Genomic DNA, 20,917 nt, shown 5'->3' with positions numbered 1-20,917 from the left:
TAAGGAAATCTACCTCCCATCCTTTGGGAGATAGTTCAATTTCCCAGGACATAAATAGAATCAAAGTGTACTATGAAAAGAAGGAAAATGTAAAAAAAAAAAAAAAATTACACAGTGCAAAGGAGGTAAAAATGTAGAACTGGTAAAACTACAGATCACAGCTTAAAAGTTTCTCCTTTAGGAAAAAAAGGTATAAAAGATAATTTCAGTCAGAGACAAGATAATGCTGGTTTGCCCTGAATTCTAAGGAACTCAGTTGTAGGGGCTCCAAATTGCATGAACATTCTTAATTTATGAAAGATATCGAAGATCTAAGATTAGACTTTTAAACACCTGAAATCAGGAATTGAACGCCTAATTCCTAGCTAGATGTGCTACTTCTTAAGATGAGCCAATGACTAAAGCTAAAGTCCACTTATGGCTTTCTGGGACACCTCCAACTGTCTGTAAATTTTTACGAGGAGCCTTATAGCACCTTTCCCAGCCAACACATTTTATTAAAAGGCCTAAACTTTCATCAGCTGTAGCTCACAAAGGTTTATGTGGCTTTTAATAAAAAATTTGGTAGTTAGAAAAGGTGCTAGCAGATTCTTTCTGCCTTTTTGCTACTCATCAGGTCTCCTACAAAATAGACATTTTGTTTATCAGAAAATGGTTATTTTTTTTCCTCCTTTTTCTGAGCTCTGACAGTCACCCTTTCCAACTTTTTCTCTCTCTCTACAAGAAATAAAGAGATCTGGGTCTGATCTCCCTGCCTGAATTAGACAGTGCCTTATCTATCTATCTATCTATCTATCTATCTATCTATCTATCTATCTATCTATCTATCTATCTATCTATCTATCTATCTATCATCTATTTCCTTCCTTCCTTCCTTCCTTCCTTCCTTCCTTCCTTCCTTCCTTCCTTCCTTCCCCTTCCTTCGTTACTCTTCCCCATCCCCTCTTCTTCCTTCCTTCCCTCTGCCCATGCCTTCCCTTTTCCTTCTCCTTCTCATATTCCTTCCTTCCTTCTCCCGTCCCCTCCTTCAACTTCTCCTTTCCTTTCCTTTCCTTTCCTTCCTTCCTTCCTTCCTTCCTTCCTTCCTTCCTTCCTTCCTTCCTTCCCTCCCTCCTGTCCACTCCTTCCCTTTCCCTTCTACTTCTCCTTCCCATATTACTTCCTTCCTTCTCCCCATTCCCCCTTCCTTCTTTCCTTCCTTCCTTCTCCCCATCCTTCCCTCCCTCCCTTCCCAGATAGGCTGGGAGTATGAATATTGGGATCAGACCTTACTCACTCATCCACTATAGCAACTTCACTTAACTTATACAATTTTTGTGCAAAACTTCCCCAAATATACATTATTGTAATGCATTTTTGCCACATATATAAATATTTGGGCACCTGTTTGAATGATGCAGGAGAGAATCCTTCTTTTTGTGCTGCTCTGGTTGTTAAATTCCTTTTACGCTCACTGCATTCTAGGGCAGATTTCTTATAGTTCACTACTTTCAACTAAAATATCTGGAGAAATGCCACTCAGAACTGTGGCAACCATACCTCACCCAGGAACGTTACACATGTTCAAAAGGGTGAGAGAATAAAAACTGAAAAATGCATGCTTTTCAAGATTAAAAACCCCTTCAAAAGTCGATAGGAGGAGGATTAGGCCCCATATGCCAGCTCACAACATGGCCAAACATGTGCTTACACTTAATTTACTTCAAAGTGTAGCACTGCTAAAATTAAGGTGCATTTCTTGCTTCAAAATTCATGAGAAAAAAATTCTCCGAAGATGTGCAAAGATGTGTTATCATGATGCCACATTGTGAAGCATTTGTTTTAAAAAGATGGAGAAGGGCCCAGTCTTGTAAGGTTTCCTTTTTCGGCCTCATTTTGGTTTTGATTTAGTCTCTTTCGAACTTCCTCCATCCGCCAATAAAAAGTTTTGTCTGTAAATGAGCACAAGATGTCGTATAAACTGGGTTGTTTTTTTTTTTCCTCATCGTGAAGCTACATTCCCGACAACATGAGATTTCAGTAGATCTGGGTCATTTCCTTAATGATTGTTTTATTTTTTTAAAATCAAACCTGGAATGTTGTATGAAATTGCAGTCGGGTAGACAAGTAACTGATCCCCGTTATGGAGGTCAGTAGGAATCACTAGGGCTGTGAACTGTGTTAGAGATGCAAATTCAGAGATATTGCGATCCGGAAAAAGGAGCACCATGTTCCTTAATCATCCATTCTTATCCAAAGGCAAGACATAACATAGTATATCTTCTACATGATCTTCACACACAACCTGCTTTTTGGATAACTGTTCTCTATCAAGTTGCGAGTCCACCAAAGCATAAACCAACCTCACCAAAGGCTGGTCTGTCTCCAGCCTCAGCTAGTATCTTAGATAAGGGGAATCGAACCCTTTGCTCTGTTTCTGACCCAGAGCCTGTTTTCAGCCTTTCTCATTTCACAGTCTGCACCACATCCTTTGCTGGAGGAAGTACAACCATCCATCTGATCAGAGAATCCATCCGTTATAGAGCTGTAACCTTTTGCTGAAAATGTTATGCTGGAGAGCTCTGTAAGCTGGTATTTACTTATGATCCTAAATAATTCTTTTTCAGACTTTCTGCTCGATATTTCAGACTTTCTGCTCGATATTTCAGACTTCCTGCTCAGTATTTCAGATCAGGAGCATCTGTGAATCAATAGCTAGGTAGCAATTGTGTCTTTTTTGGATGGCCATTCTGGAAGAGATTAAATGGATTTTTCACCATTGCTCTTGAGCACCGTTTCTTTCTTTAAACCCCAAATTAGTCTGATGCACACCTGGCTCCCAGGACAGTCAAGGGTGGTGTTGAATGGCAGCATGCTAAGATAAGCTGGGATTAAATACCAATAAAAGAGAATATTTATAGCTCAGGGTCAAACTATGGAGTCCTTGGTGCTCTCTGAGCTTGGCTGTTCCCTTGCAGACATTTCATTACCCAACTAGGTAACATCATCAGTGCTGGTAGGAGTGGGGTTTGCTCTTTGTTTAGATACAAGTAGCCTGCCCTGTCAGCAGGGGTGGGATTCTACCAGTTCACACCTATTCGCTAGAACCGGTTCTTAACATTCTAAGCAGTTCGGAGAACTGGTTGTTAGAAGGAATTACTGGGCTAATCCTGTAAGGAAGGCAGGAAGGAAACATTCTGGTGTTGCTTACAGAAACTGCCTCTCCGTTAACCTTTATTACATTCTTGGCAGGACTAGACTTCCTGTCTCAGGAACTTCTCTGGAGTGTTTTTTCCCCTCCTTTTTCCCCTCCTTGCCACAGTCATGAGAGGCCAGGTGAGGAGATGCGTGCCTCGATGTGAGTGATATTGAGTTGGCCACACCCAGCCAATAACATGACCACCAAACCACGCCCACCAACTTAGTCACGCCCACAGAACTGGTTGTTAAAAAATTTGAATCCCACCCTGCCTGTCAATGTTGGTGGAAGTGGAATTACCAAGCACATTTCCTCCCAACAGTAGCAGGACTAGACACTTGCATATAGACCAGAGGTGGTATTCAGCAGGTTCTGACCAGTTCTGGAGAACCGGTAGTGGAAATTTTGAGTAGTTCGCAGAACTGGCAAATACCACCTCTGACTGGCCCCGCCCCCACCTATTTTCTGCCTCCCAAGTCCCAGCTGATTGGCTGGGTCTTCTTTGTTTGCCCTGCACAGGAGAACGGAGCTGGAAAGTAGATTAGCGGGGTGGGGAGGGAATGGGATTTTGCAGTAACCTCCCCCCAGTAGTGGGATGGGAATGGAGATTTTGCAGTATCCTTCTCCTGCCATGCCTACCAAGCCAAGCCATGCCACGCCCACCAAGCCATGCCCACAGAACCGGTACTAAAAAAATTTGAATCCCACCACTGATATAGACAGAAAGTATATCCACTCCCTTTTAGCACTGATGATGTTACTCACATGGGTAATCAAATATCTGTAAGAAAACACCCAAGCTCAGCAAGCGTCAAGGACCCACAGTGAGGTTAAATAATTTGCAGTTTCAGGTATTGTGGGAACCCAGGCATGTGTTTGTACATTTCAAAAGCATGAATCATCTGGACCAATGGCAATCAAACCAATTATTTTTTTACCAGGAATATTAAGAACAAATTTGGAGGAATGCTTATGAAATCTGAAAACCAAAGCATTCAACACTATTAGATTTGCACCTCCAACAATGGATTGGTTTTCTTGGGGTTAACATGCTGGGTGAGCTCAACTATTGTGGTGTGTTGTTCCAGGTTTAACCTGTTGCATGAACAAGTTGTTGAGAAAGAAAGAGATGTTTTCAACGGCTTTAGTCTCATGCTACAAAATCAACAGTCTTGTGGCACCTTCAAAAAAAAATAATAATGCTTTTATTGTTTTAAGTTTTGTGGGTTACAGATGCTGGATTATACTCCTGAGAAAATATGATCTGTATACACAGCTGGTGAACAAAGTGAGGAGGGGGTAGAGCAAGGATGGCAAATGGAAAGACAAGGAACATTAAGTATAAATAGCAACTTTTAACAACATGGTATTTAGCTGTGACATGCTTGTATGAATCAGCTGTGCACCATATATCAGCTGCATTGTGCACTCTAAGCCATGGCTTGCTTGGCCACCATTGCTTAAACTCATTTATTTATTTTATTTAGCATATGGGATCTACATCATGCAACCACTGATATACAACATTAATCAAACACATTATACATACAAATACAAATACAATAGATGAGATCAAATATTACGTTAGGGTAAACCATGATAAATTTGCCATAATATGGCGTCATAGAATCGCAACGGAATAGATGTTATTGCTCAATATCTAAGGAAGTTAACCATCTAACTCAGGGGTGTCAAACTCGATTTCATTGAGGCCTGTATCAGGGTTGTGTTTGATCTCGGGGGCCAGGTGGGCATGGCCAGGATGGGTGTGGTCAGCTCGATGTCAACCAACGAGGCTCTGTTTTTGACCACCACAGTTTCCTGCAGCCCTCTGCAGGGTGGAATTCTACTGGTTCAGACCGGTTCTATAGAACCGGTTGTTATGATTCTGTGCAGTTCGGAAAACCAGCATATCATCCCCCTGGCTGGCCCCGCCCCTCTCCACCCACTCATCCCCTCCCACTCGGTCCTTATTGCACATGTGCGACATCGTGCGCATGCTCGACATTGCTGACTGCATTCTCCTCCACCCAGTCAGGGTATTTTTTTTTCCCTCCCAACAATCAGCTGTTCCAATGATCAGCTGTGCTGGGGTGGCCCTCACCATCTTACTGCTTTGCCCAGGAGGCTTCCCTGAGGCCCAAGAGGCAAAAAAACAGAGGGGGGGGATGCTGCAAAAAAGAAAAGAAAAAAGAAGAAGAAGCCATGCACACCCAGTCACATGGCCATGCCCACCTAGCCATGCCCATAGAACCAGTTGTTAAAAATTTTGAATCCCATCCCTGGCCCTCTGGCAGTGAAAATACAGCACACTGCCTCCCCAGGCCTCTGTTTTCAGTGGCAAAGGGCTGCAGAAGGCCATTGTGTCCAAAAATGGAGCCTGGGTGGGCCTTGCACAGCCTCCCTGAGCTCTGTTTTTGCTGACAGAGGCACTGCAGGCTGGTCCATACCTGTTTCCAGGGCATCCCCATGGGCCAGATCTAAGCACCCCGCAGACCAGATCTGGCTCCTGGGCCTTGAATTTGACACCCCTGATTGAACTGTTTCTGATGTGGCCATGATAAGATCATCCCAGGTTCCTTGAAATTTCCCTAGGGGGACAATCTAGAACAATGGGTTCATTTTATGTCCATCATCTTCACTTACCACTACAAAAAGGTCATAAAATTAGGTCAAGTCACATGGTGAGACTGTTTTACAACATCAAGGTTTACAACTACAAATGCCAGGCTCCATAATGGTGATTAGTTGAGGACTACTTGTCTATGTACAGGTGCAAAATTGAGGAAAACCACCTTACCGTAGATTATTGGAAGTCAGAACTGGTATCTTGAATAGTTTGTGTTATTGTTCGTTCCCGTGCATCACAATCACGTTGCGAGCTCAAGGACGTTCTCCACTTAAAGAGCTTCCCCTACTTCTGGCATGGTTGTCTTAATTTGTCTATGGAGATTCTCAATCAGTTCATGAACGCATAAAAGCACAACATAGGAGAACAAAACCATCAGGATAAGATTCAGCAGTCTATCTGCATTTGAAAGACAAATGTCATTCTTTTGAAGACAGCCAAGTCCATAGACAAGACTTCCTGTCCTTCATTTGCAAAAATCCTTTTCAAGACTAAGGCAGAAGCTTGTCCACCCCAAGGATAAAACACCCAAACACAAACTGAGCAATGTGGTATATGCGGTACAATGCAGTGAGTCACGTGCAGATCTGTACATTGGGGAAACAAAACAACCACTTCAAAAGCGCATGGCACAACATAAGAGAACAAACCCATCAGGACTAGGTTCAGCAGTCCACCTGCATTTAAAAGACCAAGGCCACTCTTTTGAAGACAGCAAAGGACCGCTGGTTGGAAAGGGGTGAAAGAGGCCATCTATGTCAAAACTGAACAGCCCTCTCAACAGAGGGAGGGGGGATATGACATCATCTATGTCTAGTCTACAACACAGTCCTTTTTTCAGCAGTTCCAAAAAAGCTCCACACCAATGTGCATCACTCAGGTGAACCTGAGGACATTGATAAACCTCCAAGTGGCCTCAATGACTCTCTAAAAGAATGCAAATGGCCAGTGGTCTGCAAGGAATATAAATCCTTCCATTCTCCAACAAGAAGCTGAAGAAGCTTCTTGGATGAGAAGCGAAATGTCTTCAAAGAAAAACCAGAAAGTCCCGTTGCCTCTTGAAAAAAGCACTTGGCCTTTCATCCGAGCACCAATGGGGGAGGAGAGAGACTGAAAGCCATGGTAGAACAGTACCTAAGGTGTTATGTGAACTATCAGCAGTCCAATTGGGTGGACCTCCTGCCTTCCTCTGAGGTTGCATACAATAATGCTGTTCAAAGTAGCACGGGACTAACTCTTTAAAAGTTTTTGGGTGGCTCACAGCCCAAAGGGGGTGTCAATTGCATATTATCACAACATAACTAGTCTTTTTGTGGAAGACCTACTTCTCACCTGTCAACGGTGTTGTTTGATAGTATAGAGGGAGCATTGTCATGTTTTTAACTATGTTTGTGCCAATTTTAGGGTTCATATCATAATGTCCATAGATTTCTCACCTCAAAATGGCAGGAAACGGTGGTGCCATTTTTCAATAGTATCAGATGATGTTCTGTGAGAGAAGCATTCATCATTAGGCAGCAAATGATTGTGCAGAAACCAGAATAGTGTTTCCCACATACACTAAGGTAAGATCACATAAATGATGGTTAACATGTGTGAAATCATGTGCTGTTGGATAAGAAGGCATGTTCTCTTTAATCCACGAGAAACTGTATTATATCTAATAAACACGTTAACTCAGTGGTTTCCTTATTAACTTGGCTTCTGTAATTACTCTTAACAAGATCAGTGATGACAAGAAGTTTAGACATCATGCTAAATCATGGTTTCTTTTAGGCCAGAGTTTCTCAAATAAGTCCCAACAATTAAATCCGCCTATAACAAAGGTCTTAAATCTTGTATTGCAGGACTGTATGGATTTCAAACAGAGATTTAATCAAAACAAAATCAAACCAACTTTAAAATAGAATGAAAAAGTACAGCTGAATCCTTTCGCTGCTTGTGAAATCATTCAACAAATCAGGTGCTAAACGTTTTTCTCCCCAGATCAATTCTGAACATTGAACAGATCTGACTTTCCAAATCAAATTGGAACAATTGACTCAGAGCAATTCAACAGTCCAAATTAAATCCTTGACACTATTCAGATGATATCCCTGACCCAATCACCCTTACGATTTCACAAAGTATAAAACCTAGATTTATGTAACCTGTTATGAAGCAAACCATGATTTAGCGCAATAAATGAAATGAGCCAAGTGAGCTGCAGAATTTAAATATGTTCCCATTATTCACATAACTGTGGTTTATGATGTTTTTGCTGGAAACTAACATCTACTTCCTGTTTCTGGAGAGAAAAAACACTCCTCAGTGAACAATGGGTTCACTTTAGGACCATCACATTCACTTAACAACCAGCACAAAAAAGGTCATAAAATCAGCTCCAGTCACATGGTGATCATTTTACAACCATGATGATTTACGACCATAAGTGCCAGGCTCCATATGGTTGTAAGTTGCGGATTATTTATGTACAATACATACATACATACATACATACATACATACATACATACACACAAAAAGCTCAGTTTGATGTAAGACAAGTACAAAATTGGGGGAATTGCCTTAGTATAAATTACTGAAAGTCAGAGTTGGTATCTTGAATAGAAGTAATCTACCTTATTGTTTAATCTTATTATTATTTTCTAAGCTAAACTTATTGGAAAGTTTACTGTATCTTTAATTTGTTATTCAACACTTTTCCCCCCCTGAACTAACAGAAGGGTAGCCAAAGGTTAACGCTGCCATATAATTTGCTTTACTGTTTTATAGATATTAACCATATTTATAACTCCAATGCATTGTAATGTTTAAGGTGATTGATGCGTGGGACCTCCAACTGAAATCAGACTGTAACTGGTAATTCCAATATACAACTGTCACCATGGAATTCAAAGAATGGGTTTTCTTATTTATAGATTTCTGTGTTTATGTACCAGTTTTACACCATGTAGGATTTTGTTTTAAAAAATAGACATTTGAAGTCTTTGAAGTGAGTTTGGGAAAGGATTCTATGCTGAGAACTGAACTCTGTCTCAAAATGATTACTCTCAAATTTCTCTTAAATGCCAAAAATTTATGGGATATAACATTTTCTAGTTTTTGGATAAGAAGGAAGATGAGAAGAAGCAATCAGCAGGACTGTACTATATTTGCTCAGAATGGACTTTTGGAGAAAAATCCTTGAACTTCATAGGATTTACATATTAAGACATATAATCTATGATTGTACTGCTAACTCTCAAGTATCAGTTATGGACATGATCCTTATCTTAAAATGCCAATTTAAAACGCAGGGGAGTCCCTGGACATATGATCTCTGGGAAAATCTCTGTTTCTGCTTTGCAAAGTTTTATTAAGGTTTATTATGGGATAAAGTACAAATTATAACAAAAGTCAAGAAAGAGAGGGAAGGGAAGAAGGCAAAGGAGAAAAAAAATATTTCTGATTTATTTTTTTTCAGTGTAATAGAGTACAAGAAAAGTTACATCAACTTTTGGCTTTACATTTCTAATTATTTCTGTCTATTTCTATACCAACAAAGTCAATCTAGTTGTCAAAACCTAAAATCAAAGCGTCTTCCTCCCCTCCCCACATTTCAAGCACAAGGTCCAGAAGCGGTTTTCATGTGGAAACAAGGAGTATGTAAATTCTTCTCTTTAATTAAGGTAATCTCCAGATTTTGCCACTTTCAAAAATGCTTTGAAGGGAAACCTGAGGAGAAAAGTGGTGTTGTTGGTGAGGCCTTCTGCAAACCTGACAGCTCACCTCAAAATGGAGACCCCCTCTTGTCGTGAGGTGGTCACTCGGATGGAGAATAATGGGCTTGGATAGCAGCCACCATTTATTTATTTTATTTATTCATTAATGAAATTTCTAGAGCTTCCCGTCTCACCAAAAGTGACTCTGGGCAGCGTATAATAATTAAATTAAAAGAAAAAACAATATCCCTATGTAAAAAAAAATGCCACCCAAGTGAGGTCCTGTGATTCACTCTGCCTCCTCTCCTACATCTCGGCCTTCCTTTCATGCAACCTGAAGCCCGTGGACAGGCCTAGGAAAGAGAAACAGATGTTCCTGTGGTGAGACAGGACTCTGGGCTGATGACAAAGCAAGGAAACATAACTCCTATCTTCAGCTCCAGGCAGCCCCCTTGACAGATCCTCAATTTATGGGCTTATATATACAGTATGTGTGAAAGAGAGCGAGAGAGACTGGGAAGACATACGTTCCAATGTTATGCTGGCTCTTGCTCATGCTGCATTAATCTTGGGCTCTTAGGGATCTCTTGGGAATCACCGATGGGCCCAAATTCTAGAAGTTTACACCAGATCAAGACAGTTCAAGAGGATAGGCAAGCCATCTTGAGAAATCTGCTTCCTCTCATCCATCCATCCATCCAATCTAATTAATCTAATCTATTTATATCCAATTTTAGGTGATGGGCCTAAAACAGGGGTCCTCAAACTTGGCAACTTTAAGACTTGTGGACTTCAACTCTCAGAATTCCTGAGCTAACATGACTGGAGGAGGAATTCTGGGAGTTGAAGTCTACAAGTCTGTCAAGTTTGAAGAGCCCTGACCTAAAATAACCCAGCCTGGGTTACTTAGTTACTAAAATTGTTTATATTTGAATGAAAGGGGTAATCACTTCTTTTCATATTTTTCTTTTCTTTCTCTACTGCATACTTATTTTTCTTTCCTTTCTATTGTTTTTCTGTTTTTTTTTTCTTTTTGCACATTCTATTTTTCTTTGTTTTAGTTTACATTAGTTTGTCTTCTTGTACATTGCAATCTTTAATTCAAATGTTATTTTCAAAAAAGAAAGATGCAGGGGCAAAGTGGAGCAAAGAACACCTCCTTGTCTGTCCATCACATCAAGTTGCAAAATAAATGAATTCTTTAAACACCAGAGAAAGAAAATCCTACTGGGATCTCTTCCATTTTCTGGAAGTAAATGAATCTGACAATAAAATATTTTAATAACTAGCGATTTGCTTCTCTGGGACGATATCCTAAGTCTGCTGATGTTCATGGAGCTTCTGAAGAACAGTTAATGCTAGGATGATGGAGAGGTCTGGAGAAAGAATAGATGGAATGAATGCATTGGAGAAGAATGTAAAAAATGGGGATGAAAAGAAAGAGAAGGCAAAACATAGACTTCAGTTAAGTTTCAGAGCAAGGGAAAACTGTGTGAGTAACAATAACAGAAACACTATTCTTGGTACCTGCCAGACAACAAAATCCTCAGACCATTCTCCTCCATCACGAAATTTAAAAGAAAATCTCAGATCCCCTGGGAACACAATAAAAAAATAATAATCAGAAGCTTCTTCGTGAAATAAATTCCAACCAACTGTCAGGGTTCCAACTAATGCCCTAATTAAAGTCTGCAAACGAAGTCCATGCCGCTCACTACTTTAAACGGAGTTAGTCCCGTGCTACTGTGAAGGCATTATTGTACGCGACCTCAGCTAAAGGCAGGAGGTCCGCCCAATTGGACTGCTGATAGTTCACATAACACCTCTACCATGGTGTTCAGTCTCTCTGCTCCCCCATTGGTGCTTGGATGAAAGGCCAAGCTAAGGTCCTGGGATGACCCAATGGACCACAGGAACTCCCTCCAGAAGTTAGCCGTGAACTGGATCCCTCTGTCTGAGATAATCCTTCGTGGTACCCCATGCAGCCGGTAGATGTCTTCAGGAATTTACAGGCATCTGTAAGAGGGGTTCAAAGACATTTGAAACCCTACATGTAAAAAATCAAATCAAACCCCAGATTGAAAGACTAGCCTGATTCAAGGGAAATAAAGCCTTTGTAAAGAAATGAACTTTTGTCATGGATAATATTAAGTGAAACAGAGGTGGAGGGGTGTTAGTACTGGAGAAAAACATGCACACACTAGATATCAGCACCTTCCTGTCCTAGTGGCATTGTAACATGAAGAGATGTAACCCAAGGATATCCCTCAGTACCTGTCAATAGTGGTGTTCCCCAAGGCAGTGTTCTAGGACCAACTCTCTTCATACTCTACATAAACGACCTCTGTGATCATATTAAGAGCAATTGCGTTCTCTTCGCTGATGATGTAAAGCTGTTCAATACCACAGACAATACTGCTACCCTACAAAAAGATCTTGACTATGTATCAGAGTGGTCAAACAAATGGCAACTTCAAATCTCAACAAATAAATGCTCTGTCTTACATATTGGCAAAAAAAATCAGAAAATAAAATACAAGCTGAATAGTCAAGATCTTGTTGATGACTCAAGCTCTGTAAAGGACCTTGGAATACTCACCTCTAATGATCTAAGTGCTAGAGCCCACTGCAACTACATAGCCAAAAAGGCATTAAGAGTTGTTAACCTAATCCTACGTAGCTTTTTCTCTGGTAATATCACACTACTAACCAGAGCATACAAAACATTTGCTAGACCAATACTCGAATACAGTTCATCAGTCTGGAACCCACACTACGTATCTGATATTAGCACAATTGAGAAAGTCCAGAAATATTTCACAAGAAGAGTTCTCCACTCCTCTACTCGTTGTAGAATACCTTATGCCACCAGACTTGAAATTCTAGAACTTGAAAACCTTGAATTACGCCGTCTTCGGTCTGACTTAAGCATGGTATATAAAATCATACATTGCAATGTCCTACCTGTCAATGAATACTTCAGCTTCAACCATAACAACACAAGAGCACACAATAGATACAAACTCAAAGTAAACCGCACCAAACTTGATTGCAGGAAATACGACTTCAGCAATAGAGTGGTCAATGTCTGGAATACTCTACCCGACTCTGTAGTTTCTTCCCCAAACCCCAAAAACTTTAACCTTAGACTGTCTACTATTGACCTCACCCCTTTCCTAAGAGGTCTGTAGGGGGCGGCATAAAGCGCACCAACGTGCCTACCGTCCCTGTCCTATTGTTTCTCTTATTCTTTTATTTTTCTTATATGTACCCATTTCATGTATTCACAACTATGTATACATTTATACTTATTATCTTGTAAACAATTGGCAAATCAAATAAATAAATAAATAAAATAAAAATAAATAAATCTCTCAGCCAGCACCCATTCAGCAGTATGGATAGCAGGCAAATGAGAGGTACCATGAGAATATCAAAGCCAGGTGATGAGTATCATTTCAGATCATTTTAGTTAGGCCTATTTTTCGAACCTGTGAGTGTACTTGACATTTTGAGAACGTACAGATTTTGTTTGTTTTTGTTTGTATGTTATCAGATATTTATCCCACCTTTATTATTTTGTAAGTAATTCAAGGAGACAAACATACCTAACACATGCTTTCCTCCTCCTATTTTCTCCTATGTGGGTTTGACTGACTGATCCAAAGTCTCTTAATGATTTCTCCAAAGTCACCCAGTTGGCTCTCATGCCTAAGGAGGGACTAATAGCAATAGCATATTGCCCCAAACAATCTGGGTCCTCATTTATTCCATTCAGAAAGATGGAAGGCTGAGTCAACCTTGAGCCTGGTGAGATTCGAACTGCCAAATTGCAGGCAACTGGCAGTCAGCAGAAGTAGCCTGCAGTACTGCATTCTACTGCACCACTGCTGTTCTAAACCTCACTGTCTCTTGGTGATTGATCCAGGTAGCTTTCATGCCTAAAATGGGACTAGAACCCACTGTGTCTTGGTGATTGATCTAAAGTCATTCAGATAGCTTTCATGTCACGGGCAGAACTAGAATTCATGGTCTCCTGGTGATTGGTCCTAAGTCACCCAGACGGCTTTCACGTCTAAGGTTGGACTAGAATTCCCAGTCTCTTGGTTTCTAGGTCAGCATCTTAACCACTATACCAAACTGGGTCTCTCAACATTTAAACATAAATATGCCTCTCTCAAAATGTCTGGCATGAGGATCCTTGCACGTTTACTGAATGGCCACTATGGTAACAGTCATAAACATGCATGTACTCCAAGACCAATTGCTCACCACCTCCTTTCTCCCTTACCCTTTTTTTTCCCTCTTGCAGGAAAATAGTGTCACTTCCCAATAAAACATTAGGATGCAACAAATTTTTTCTTTTATTTATTAGGAATGCCAATTGGGTGTAGTGTCCAGATAAGTTCTTGAAAACAATGATAATTTTATTGGCCTTGGGGCCTACAAGTTTATTTTATTTTATTTTTAATCAAAGGAATCTAAATAAAAAAAGAAATGAAATCAAGGTAGGATAGCAAGAAGACAGAGAGAATTATCTGCAAATACATTGGTGTCTGGTGGCATTAAGTTCTTCATGCAAAGCAAGTTCCGTTGTTGTACTGTATATTAATAATATGCTGTTGCTTAGTTCATATTTCTCCCCTCCATTTATTTTCTGTGCACACAAGGGCCCGCTGAAGAGATTGTGTTATAACTATATCAAAATCAAGTTTGCTGAGTATGTCTCATCCAATATGTGGGGAAAATAGGTGTCCCTCAACAAAACACAATAGGAAAAATAATAATAAAGCCTTGCGGCAATTACCTCAAGATTATTCAAAGTGTCGGGTAATATTTTTACTAACAGACAGAAATATGTCTCTGTTTCGTCTAATAAGAAGGAAATTGTTGCTGTCTTAAAAGAATAGTCTGGAAATGGGAGTGGATTAAAACTTGATCCAGAGAAGTCAAAAGTGGCCCTGATGATGATGAAGAAAGCAGCTTTTGAAACAAGGGTTTATTGCACTTGAGTAGTTGTTGTTCAATAATTAACTCACTTTTGATTCTTCATGACCTGAGGGACATCATTTTGCCCGAAAGGTCTGTCAGAAGCAGTTTCTGGAATTTCTTCTATGCTCGTGTTTGTATTATTGGCGATAGAATTTAGCTACCTGATCATTTCTCAGCCTTTGATTTTTATTTTTTTTGTCAAACATTTGAGTCTCTTCCAATAATGCTTGCCTTCACATTATATGTCAAAAATATTTATGACTTATCTTTATTGCGAGTGCTTCCATTTCATCTTCTATTGAGTGAATTGTTCTTGCTGTCCAAGGTGCCCTTTGCACAATGTTAAGAAGAACCGCTTTATAAAATCAGATTCACTATTTGGGGGTGTTCCTGTGGATTTCGTTATTTTGAGGGGAATCAAGAGGAATCTGTGATCTGGAATCACAGCATTAGAAAGCTAGATCCGGTGAGCATTCCTTCAAATGAAAGTGGCCCTCTTGAAAGATTTGAGTGACATCCTCTGAAAAGATCCACCACCATTTATAATTCACCATGTTTACAACCACAGAATGGGAAATCATTAAATATCTATCTCAAGGTTAATCATGTTCAATTAGCTAGTCATCCTTACCCTTAAATATAAATGAAATTAATCTGAATTGAGTTTTTCTTTAGATCAGTCTTCTCTGATCTAAATTTTTGGAGGCAGCCTCCAGCTGCACAAAGGGTAAATATGAAAAACTGTTTATCTTTTTCAGTAAGACAGATAAAACTACTCTTGTTATTTGTTCAAGAATTATTTACTTTTGTAAGGGGTGCAAGAATATATCAGAAACATTCTAGTAGGTGTGGAGTATAGAAAAGGTTGGGAACCCCTGTTCTGGAACATAGAACATTAAAAACCTAGGGCTCGAAGGGACCTCAAAGGTCTTCTATTCCAGGGGTCGCCAACCTTTTGAACCTCAGGGACCACCAAACTCATAATTTTAAATCCCGTGGACCAGAGACTCTGGAAAAATCCCCAAAAAAGTCTGCAGGAAAATTCCCCACCCCGTTTTCCTACCGATCGATCGTTCTTTACCTTCTCCAGCTCCATTCTCAGGGGGAGAGAGAGAGACTTTTGGCTTGATGCAAGGAAAGCAGCAGAAGTCTTTCTTTCTCTCCCCCAAGCTCCGCCAGAAATGAGTCTTTGCCGGCCCAGTATCTTGGAGCAGGATGCCTTGCAGGGTCCTGCGCAGCCTGGATTAATTGCTTTGGGAGGTGCTTTGGGGGGGTGACATTTCTCTGCAGACCATCAAAATTTTCTTGTGGACCACCAGTGGTCCCCGGCCCACTGGTTGGCGACCCCTGTTCTAGTCCAACTCCTTGCCAAAAGCAGGAGGCCTTATACCATCCTCGGCAAATGGATGTCCAATTTTCTCTTGAAGACCTCCAGTGATGCAGCACCCATAACTCCAGCAGGTGATCTATTGGTCTAGAGCCAAGTGTCATTAATCATCCCTCTGATTTGAGTATTTATTGTGCATCAGGGCATTTAAAATGCAAGGAAACTCTTTGGACTTCACGGATTTCAAACTGAAAGTATTTTACATTTTGTCTCCTTTATAAGTTTCTGGAGGCCCTTTGCCAGGGAAGGGAAGGAAATGCAGATGAAAACAATGCAATAAAAAAAGAGCTAAGCTAAACAACAGTCAACAACCACTCCGTCCCACCCCACAAATAATTTTAAGAAACCTCTAAAGTGCAACTCAGAATTTCCACTTTGCTGAAATACTGCCTCAAGACACACACACAAAACAAAGGCACCAGGGACAAATATTCGCAGAGAACTGAGGGGGTTTCCTTCCCAGATCTGAGCTACAAAACTAGGACATGTAAACAAAACTGAAAGCAAAGGAGCGGAAAAAAAACAAAACCAGAATGGTTGAAGTTCCCACAAAAGTATAAAAGGCTGGAATGGGGTGATGAAAGGTATAGAATAAATACCTCAATTCTTGGCATCTCATGTTGAGATCCAATGAAAGGAATCCCATCTGAGTTTTGCAGGGCAGCTTTTTCTTCCAGGATATGGAAATCACTTTGCTAAAAAAGAAGTGGAACAGGGACAACAAACAAAGATAAGTTTTTTTAAAAAAATAAATTCTCTTGAAGAATTGGACCTGAAGAATTAACCCCAAAGGATGGAGTGCATAATCTTTCCCCAGACCAACCAATTATTCTCTTTAAGCCTTCTGTCCTTCCAATTCTCCTTTCTTTAAAACTGAAAGGGCCGGATTCAGAAGGCATACAGGCAGTCCTCGACTTACAACAGTTCATTTAGTGACCTTCAGAGTTACAACGGCATTGAAAAAAGGTAACTTAGGACCATTTTTCACACCTATATCCATTGCAACATCCTTGTGGTCATGTGATCAAAATTTGGATGCTTGGCAACTGGCATGTATTTATGACGGTTGCAGGGTCCAGGGGTCACGTAATCCCCCTTTGTGACCTTCTGACAAGCAAAATCAATGGGGAAGTCAGATTCACTGAACAACTGTGTTTTAACTTAACAACTTGCAGGGATTCACTTAACAACTGTGGCAAGAAAGTTTATAAAGTGGAACAAAATTCACTTAACAACTTTGTTGCTCAGCAACAGAAATTTTGGGCTCAATTGTGGTCGGAAGTCAAGGACTGCCTGTAGAAAGGCAAGTCCACCCTTTGGCTTGACCCACTGCTAATATATGGGACGCGGTGGCTCAGTGGCTAATTTTTTGTGTATCTAATCACACTTGGCCAATAAACTCTTCTCTTCTCTTCTCTTCTCTTCTCTTCTCTTCTCTTCTCTTCTCTTCTCTTCTCTTCTCTTCTCTTCTCTTCTCCTCTCCTCTCCTCTCCTCTCCTCTCCTCTCCTCTCCTCTCCTCTCCTCTCCTCTCCTCCTCCCATCCCATCCCATTCTATTCTGCAATTGTAGTAAGAAAATCTCCTCCTCCTCCTCCTCCTCCTCCATCATTAACATGCTCATGGCATTTCAATGAAGTACTGGAGAGGAACGAAGCAAATTAAATAAAAGTTCAGACAAACTCTAAATACTGCAGATTCAGGAAGAACGAAATGCGGAGCAGAGCAAACATGAAGGCCAACCGCTGTGTTTGTTAGCACAAAGCTTCCACACTTTACAGAATCCCTGTTGTGGAAGTATCAAATGCAACGCTTTGATTCCCTCCACACCGGCCTCCACACAAGCACACATTAGTTGCCTGGATTAGTGGTGTTAATGTTCCCTTAATGCTTCCACAAACATTGCAGGAATGAAGCACCTCCTGTTTTTTCTCCCACTGGGACAACATTGGACACAACCCATTGAGATCCGCCTGGAAGATTATTTATTTTCGTCCTGTGCATTATTCATCCTCCCTGCACATACCCAAGGACACGATTCTTTTCAACTTTGCAGGGCAAAGTCTCGGAACAAGAAAATGCTTTGGGAGTTCAGCTCTCGTTCGCTTGAGCGTTGAGGCCCAGATGCAACTCAGGAAGAAGGATCAGCATTGCAAGGCAGGAGTCTGTACGAAGGTCAGGATTCACACGGCAACACGTCCCCTCCATCTCTTGGAGGGAACAGAAGTGCAAGGGTGGATTACCAGCTGGATTATCAAGAGACTTGATGCACCTGCTTTTCCAGCCATTTTCGGCACTCGCTCCTTGTCATTTATCAACCCCGCCTAGATATCCCTGCACGCCTGCTGGAAAAGTCAACAAGTCAACCAGGCCATCATCTGCGCGTGAGACAGACTTCCAGACATTGGGGGGGCTTGTTTCTGACTCCCCAGACGACGGACTCTACAACAGTGCCCCCTACTGGAATAAGAGCTTATCAAATTTCCTTTTTTTAAAATGACCCTGTAGTCCCTTTCATTCAGGATGGGGTTGGAGCGAATGGGCAGAACTGAGCATTTACTGGCCGGATTCCCTTCCTGACACCACACACAGAGGTCACAGTAGATAGATGTCTATGGAGATTCTCAGTTCATCCAGGTCATGGTTTTCCCAGGGTGCTTTTTCAAGAGGCAACTGGACTTTCTGCTTTTTCTTTGAAGACATTTCGCTTCTCATCCAAGAAGCTTTGAAATATCTTTAAAGAAAAACCAGAAAGTCCAGTTGCCTCTTGGTAAAGCACCTTTGGGGTTTGCAGTAGACATGTTTTCTTTGTGCCCTGAGAGAGAAGCATCTACCACTACTTAGGATTAAACTCTCAACCTTCTAAGTGGGAGGTGAGCATCTTCATTACTAGGCCACTGTGCTGCTCTCGTCAAATTTCCAATAAAGGAAAATATTGGTGAGCATCTTCATTACTAGGCCACTGTCCTGCTCTCATCAAATTTCCAATAAAGGAAAATATTTGTAGCTCAGGATTGAAATGAGGGCTCTTTGGTACTCTCTGAAGTTAGTTGTTTTCCTGCAGATGTTTTACTAACCAAACTAGGTAACAACATCAGTTCTAGTGCTGCACATATGGTGTTACCTAGTTCGAGTAATAAAACTCCAAAACAATCAAGCTCAGAGACCACCAAGGAGCCCTCATCAAACTTCCCAAATCTTTTCCTCTGATTCTTTTCCATTCATCCGGTGTTTTGCTTTCTGCAGTTTTAAGCAAGCAAAATTTACATACTGAGAAAGTCTAATCTACTTGACGAAGAGCAAATTTTTAATAGTAGGGATGGGAAATGAGAAAAGTGATCCACGCATGCACATATACTATATATACATGTATTTATTTATTCAAAACATTTAGATAGCAGCCCATTTTATAACCAACTGTAGGCAGCTCCCAATCAAAATCTAATGCACGCACATTTATATACATATATTTCATGGGGAACAGAAACATGTTGTTAATATTTATGTATTATTTCCTCCGGTACCATGGATTCTAGCACTTTATGTATAAACTAGAAATGATTCCTTTCTATGCTATTTTTCCCCAATTCTCTTCCAATTATTTGGTTAAATCAGTTCTTCTTGGTTTGCTTGCAAGTTTATTTTTCTGATTTACATTTGTATCATGAGTTTGTTGGGGAGGTAAAATGGGAAGATGACTCTATGTTATTTTAAGTTTCCCAGAAGAAGCAAAGAAAACATATGTAATTCACAATAAATAAAACATGAAGAACATCGTATTATCAGCATCAGGTCACAAAAGCTATCAGGGTAAAAAATTAACTGACTTCTCCAAGCTGAAGTTCATTTCACCCAGTCCCTGGCTGGATTTACCATATTTTAATGCCCATACAAAAATTCATACACATTTCTGTTATCGTTTTTTTCCCTACAATAAGACATTTTTATAAGTATTTTCCTCACATGTTTACATTTAGGCAAACCATTTCCCCCAATATAATTTATGCTATTTCCATTAAAAATGCATTTTTCTGTAGCTCCACACCCACACAGGCAAATGCATATACATGTATAGTTTTTTACACTTTTGTTTTTTAAAAAAATGAGGAACTGCCTTGCAACATTCAGAAAACCGTTCCTTTTGGCCTAAACGTTACATTTCAGTTCATCCACTGATCTGGGACTTTCAAATTAGGTAATTTTATATTCATATGCACTTTTACATCCATATGCAAATCAAAGATTACTCTTCTGCACCCCTTACATCATGGGTTCTGATTGAAAATTACCTTTTGGAATAAAGTAAGGCTGCTTTCAATCAATTTAAATCAACTCTCAAGGAATTTCCATAGATCTCTGGAGCAATTTTGACTTGATACAGGAGCTATGACATTCTCCCACATGGCTTTCTCAACCACCCCGTTTAGTCAACAACAGGGGTTTCAAATTCAAGGTTCGGGGGCTGGATCCAGCCTGTAGGGTGGTTAGATTTGGCCTGTGGTGCCTCTACCAGCGGAAAAAGAGTCACCTAAGCACCATTTTCCCTGCAGATGGTTGCAGGAGGCCAGTGAGCTAGAAACAGAGCTCACGAGGGCCTTCCATGCTCCGGTTCCTGGCAGACAGTTGCTGGAGGTTGTCACAACCAGAAATGGAGCTTGGGAGCCAAGGGTGATGTTATATTCTGGGCATGGGCACAAGGAACGGAGACGAGGCAGTGAACAGTGAACTTCAACTCTTTATTAACGATCAGGAACAGAGCAAAAACCCTGGGCAGCAGCAGCTCTTTTATAGGGCTGGCTGCTGTCCCATTAACCAATGACTTACGTTAAACGCTTTAAATGGTACCCAATGAGAGACGTTCCGCTAATAACCAATCAGGTTGCTCCGTGAGGACCAATCCCAGCTCTCTATTCACGGACCAATCAAAAGTGCAGGATTACGAGCCTGCTTTTCTATCAAGGTTGTCAAGCTTTATTAAAATACGTTTAAGTTAGTTCATAACAGGTGGGCTTCAAAAATTTTAGCAATGG

General features: G+C 40.6%; 2 long non-coding RNA genes across 3 annotated transcripts in view; one reads left to right on the top strand and one right to left on the bottom strand.

Annotated features, from left to right (window-relative positions):
- LOC148130982 (uncharacterized) overlaps positions 1 to 16,561 on the bottom strand; it is a 50,878-nt gene extending 34,317 nt beyond the window's left edge. The window contains exon 1 of the long non-coding RNA XR_015749134.1: positions 16,490 to 16,561. This is a non-coding gene — a long non-coding RNA (uncharacterized LOC148130982). The remainder of the gene's footprint in view (positions 1 to 16,489) is intronic.
- The window catches only part of LOC148130981 (uncharacterized), a 51,576-nt gene that overhangs the window by 9,617 nt on the left and 21,042 nt on the right, over positions 1 to 20,917 (top strand). The window lies entirely within an intron of this gene.

Source organism: Notechis scutatus, chromosome 4 (assembly GCF_049901735.1).
Source record: "Notechis scutatus isolate UNSWTSFEM ecotype Mainland chromosome 4, rNotScu1.2, whole genome shotgun sequence".
NCBI lineage: Eukaryota > Metazoa > Chordata > Lepidosauria > Squamata > Elapidae > Notechis > Notechis scutatus.
This window is presented reverse-complemented; position numbering and strand designations above follow the sequence as displayed.